The following is a 5,704-nucleotide window of genomic DNA, read 5'->3' on the forward strand; positions in this document are numbered from 1 at the left end:
AATCATCCAGATGCCCCAAACTCTACGGCCTCCCCAAGATACACAAAGAAGGAACACCACTCAGACCAATAGTCAGCTCCATAGGCTCACCTCTACAAAATCTCGCTAAATTTCTCGCCAAGCAACTTCAGCCCTATGCAGAATCCATCTCTTCACACGTTCCAAACTCCTTCCAGTTCATAGAAACAATAAAGAAGCAAAACCTACATCCTAATGACCTACTTGTGAGCTTCGATGTTGTATCTCTCTTCACACAAGTGCCCATTAATGAAGCCTTGACAGCCATTCAAAACAAATACAATCCCCCCGAATACATCTTGGACCTGACCAACCACTACCTAACCAACACGTACTTCATCCACAATGGACAAAGATACAAACAGATAGAAGGAGCACCTATGGGATCACCCCTCTCACCGGTCATCGCAAACCTGTACATGGAACACTTTGAAACCAATGCTTTAGACAAGTCAGAACACAAACCCAAACTTTGGCTCAGATATGTTGACGACACCTTTGTAATTTGGCCACACGGGAAGGAAAAACTGGATAGCTTCCTCACACATCTCAACAGCCTACACCCCAAAATACAATTCACTATGGAAATAGAAGCCAACAACCAACTTCCCTTCCTTGACGTCCTAATCTACAAAAAACCTGATGGCTCCCTAGGACACACTATCTACCGGAAAAAAACACACACCAACCGCTACTTACATGCACAATCACACCACCACCCTGCACAAATAAACTCCGTAGCCAAGACTCTCATCTCCAGAACCAAACGCCTGGCTGACAAAGACCACTTGACAACTGAGTTACAGAATCTCTCAAATGTGTTAATTGCCAATGGATACCAGCAAAACAGGGTTACGAAGCTAATCCAAAAAGAAACACCCCCCAAAAACCAAGACACAGAAGAAAACAATGGCATGGCCCTCCTTCCTTATATCAAGGGCACTACAGATAAAATTAGCAAAATCCTCCATAAACACAATATCAAAACAGCCTTTTGCACCAACCAAAAAATAGCCAATATCCTCAGAAACCCCAAGGATAAAATCCAGTTGGAAAACCAAGGGGTCTATGAAATACCCTGCAAAGTCTGCCCAGCCACGTACATTGGACAAACAAACAGACGAATAAATGCACGTATCGCAGAACACAAGAATGCCGTCAAAAAAGAAGAAAAAACTTCCTCTCTCTTCCAACACATGAAAGAAACAGGACACGAAATTAATTTTGCAGATTCCAAATTGCTCTTTAACATGGAACATCACCACAAGAGAATAATCATGGAAGCCATCGAGATAGAGAAACACCCTCACAACATGAACAAGCGGGACGACACATCCCGCTTGCCAGACATCTGGAAATTAGCCCTCCCCACAAAAACTGACACCAGATCCAGAGGCACACAGAACGCTATCACCAATCAACCACACCAGACCCAAACCCAGACCCTCTCCACAGATAAATTACAGACACCATCCAGTAGCCAAACCATGGTGGCACCTCCGGATGCTGCACCCCCCTGCAATCCCTACACAGATCTGGCTGACACAGGCCACAAAACCACAGCTCGCCCCTATACACGAAGCCAAGCCAGAGCACAACTAAGTGCAGTACAGCCATCTTCTCAGAAAAACTCTTCACAAAGTTCAAGAGGTCAAGACACAAAGACTTTAGCAACTAATCCACACCTAATGACCCACCTAAGTGGTACTCAGGATATCACTCAAGAAATCACTCAAGATATCCCTCAAGTAATTAAGGAACAAAAGAAGAAAAGGCACACTAGCCTGGGAACTTCCTCTCTGCCCAGAACATTGGAGGCTATACACCACACCCCCTCAACAGTATTTATAGGAACTCAAACACTGAGATCCTGCTCTGTTCCAGTAACAAGAAGCCGAAAGCACCAGCCTGAAGATGACGAGTGAGACCTCGTCGAAACGTCGCCTAGACACCCCAACTTTTACACGGGAAGACACCCGAGGACACCAAAACCTGCATATATATATATATATATATATATATATATATATATATATATATATATATATATATATATATATATAAAATCTACGAAAGCATATATATATATATATATATATATATATATATATATATATATATATATCTCAAACCTCTCACCATCACAAACATCCTGAACCTCTCAGTCTGCCTCACTTAGACACAGTACACACAAGTGAAGAGGAATATATATGCCTGAGACCTTTACATAAACCAGGTTTCTGTCCTTCACACTGAGATCAAACTACACTTGATGTTAAAAAACTGTATTTTAATGCAAACTGTACCAACATGGGGGTGGGGGGCATAAAAACAAAAGCAGAAGTGGAATCTAACCCTTTTCCTCCCTGCTTGACTCCTGACTCCTCTTCTTCCTTTTGGAGGAAATCCCTCATTGACACCAAAACAAATACTAATTTCATATGAGAGATTTCCCTTAGGCCTATAGCCAAGGCGGAAAGGGTTAAATTTCATCTCCATGCCTACTCCAGTCCTATTAATTATCAACCCTGCTGCTGATGCAATTTGAATTAAAAATAAAATAAAATCCTCCATTTGAAACACAAAAAAACATTTAATGTCATGTCTAGTTTTGCCCCAATAAACCAGGGTGACAAAAATCTTTCTTGGTGTAGACGTCATCCTGTTTTCCCTTTCCCAAATTGCCCTGGAAAAGAGTACATTTTTGCCAGTAATCCCCACAGTTTTCATCCTGTTGGTTCTTATGACCCTATTGAAGAAATAAGGGTTTTCTCATTTATTTTGTTAAATTGTTTATTTATAGTGTTGGCATGTCAAATAAAAATCACAAGATGGCAGGAGTGGCCTAAAGACATTTTGCTCCTTGAGGTGGAGCAGCTTGGAGGATATGCAGCTAACTTTTGCTACTTTTGATTTTCGAAATACCCATTTGATCCTATTTCAAATGCAGAAATGAGATGAACGGACAAGCAAGAAATCGAAATTGACAGATTCACCCATCTCTAACCTGATATACTAACACTGCACATCCCAGCAAAGCGATTGGGCTTAAATGAGACATCAAGAAAGTGAATAAGTTTTTCTTCCTTCCCTGGCACCATATTAAATCAGACAAAAGTGATGGTGGGCAGGAAGGATTAGGGGATGAAGACTTCAGTGGCTGCACAAATGATTTTAACTGTTTCATTCATTACTCTTGCACATTTCTCTCTTCTTGATTTGATCTGCAAGCGGTTTGTCACTAAGTATTTCATCTAGAGATTCTTGAAGTTGTGTCTCATTGTTTAGCTCAAATACATGAATCATGGAGCATGGGTTTGGTTTCTTATATAAAATTGCTCCTAATAGAACAATGGTTGCAATCAGCACACAGTTCATAATGAATGAAATGAATGTATAAGAGCAAAATACTTTTTCTACAACTCTCTCGCAGTATTTTAAATCTATCTCGTTTCCTTTCTCTTTCCCAACTATGGCCTGGCATGCAATCAGTAGGAACAAGGAAGCAGCTAAGAGTGCAAATTTATGCACTCTTTCAACATAGTAAACCTATCAGTTAGCAAAAATAATTGTTTCAAAGTAGAGGGGAAGAAGAATCAGTCCTTTTCCTTTCTGATAAAAGGGTCCCCATAGTTCAAACAAGTCTTTTATTAATTAGTTTGCTTCTTCAGTTTCATTCTTCTAGTGGAGACTTTTCTGCACTATCAAAGCAGCTTAGCAATCTACCAGTTTCAAATTACAACACATTCCCAAATCCATAAAGTACTTCATTTTGCTTAAGCACTGGGAACAAAAAAGATATTTGAATTGGATGCAAACTATGATGCCTTTACAAGCTGAAATGTTCAAAGGAGATATTAGCTGGATAACCTTTCAAGTTCAGACTTAAAAGACAAACTTATTAAACGCTTGAATCAATTCGGAAATTTTCATGTAAGTGAAGTCGGGCTAAGAGTACTGCTTGATACTTTGCTCAGTCCTCATTAATAAAGATTCTGATTTAGAAGAAAGCAGTGTTCGTCTATCAAAGATCAATTGTTCCTCCCTTTTCAGAACATTGTTTCCCTCTTATAATGGGTTGTTTATTTAGCCCTTTATTCCTTTTTATGATGTATTAAAATATTATCTGGCAGCACCAAACATAAGAGGGACATTGTATAAGGCTCAAAGCACTGAAAGCATCTGTAGCCAATGGGCAACTCCAGATGGAGCAGTTTACTGGCACTGATGGTGGCATCATAACTGGTGAGCGTCAATAAAAGCATGCTCTCTGGAAACATGCTGGAAAGGGGGGGGATGGACATTGGAGACTGTGGAATATAGTGACCTATATTACAATAATGTTTAAGTCTGAAAAGTCTTTTCATTGAGGATGGACTCATGCTATCATTAAAAATTGTACACTGTTTGATTGTAAACAAAAGAAAAACCGCCTCAGAGTGGTTTACAATTAGCATAGGAACACATTGGGATAGCTCAGTGAGTAGAGCATGGTTGTGGGTTTGAATCCCTCATTGGGCAAGATTCCTGCATTGCAGGGGGCTGGGCTAGATGACCCCACAGTCCCTCTCAACTCTACAGCTCTGTGAGTCTATGTGATGTTTGTCCAGTAATTTGGTGTTGTTGCAGTATGTCCATGCAGTCCCAACCTTGCCAGCACTATGCCCCATCCCAACACTGCCCAGGTAGGACGTTCTGTAGCACTTCTTTATCTCACTGACTGCTACTGGCTGCAACAGGTAGTTCTTGCATCTAGAATCATAGAATCATAGAGTTGGAAGAGACCACAAGGGCCATCGAGTCCAACCCCCTGCCAAGCAGGAAACACCATCAGAGCACTCCTGACATATGGTTGTCAAGCCTCTGCTTACAGACCTCCAAAGAAGGAGACTCCACCACATTCCTTGGCAGCAAATTCCACTGTCAAACAGCTCTTACTGTCAGGAAGTTCTTCCTAATGTTTAGGTGGAATCTTCTTTCATGTAGTTTGGATCCATTGCTCCGAGTCCGCTTCTCTGGAGCAGCAGAAAACAACCTTTCTCCCTCCTTTATGTGACATCCTTTTATATATTTGAACATGGCTATCATATCACCCCTTAACCTCCTCTTCTCCAGGCTAAACATGCCCAGCTCCCTTAGCCGTTCCTCATAAGGCATTGTTTCCAGGCCTTTGACCATTTTGGTTGCCCTCCTCTGGACACGTTCCAGTTTGTCAGTGTCCTTCTTGAACTGTGGTGCCCAGAACTGGACACAGTACTCCAGGTGAGGTCTGACCAGAGCAGAATACAGTGGCACTATTACTTCCCTTGATCTAGATGCTATACTCCTATTGATGCAGCCCAGAATTGCATTGGCTTTTTTAGCTGTCGCATCACACTGTTGGCTCATGTCAAGTTTGTGGTCAACCAAGACTCCTAGATCCTTTTCACATGTACTGCTCTCAAGCCAGGTGTCACCCATCTTGTATTTGTGCCTCTCATTTTTTTTGCCCAAGTGCAATACTTTACATTTCTCCCTGTTAAAATTCATCTTGTTTGTTTTGGCCCAGTTCTCTAATCTGTCAAGGTCGTTTTGAAGTGTGATCCTGTCCTCTGGGGTGTTAGCCACCCCTCCCAGTTTGGTGTCATCTGCAAATTTGATCAGGATGCCCTTGAGTCCATCATCCAAGTCGTTGATAAAGATGTTG

The sequence above is a fragment of the Podarcis melisellensis genome (genome assembly GCF_964234715.1).
Source record: "Podarcis melisellensis genome assembly, chromosome: 2".
NCBI classification, from domain to species: domain Eukaryota; kingdom Metazoa; phylum Chordata; class Lepidosauria; order Squamata; family Lacertidae; genus Podarcis; species Podarcis melisellensis.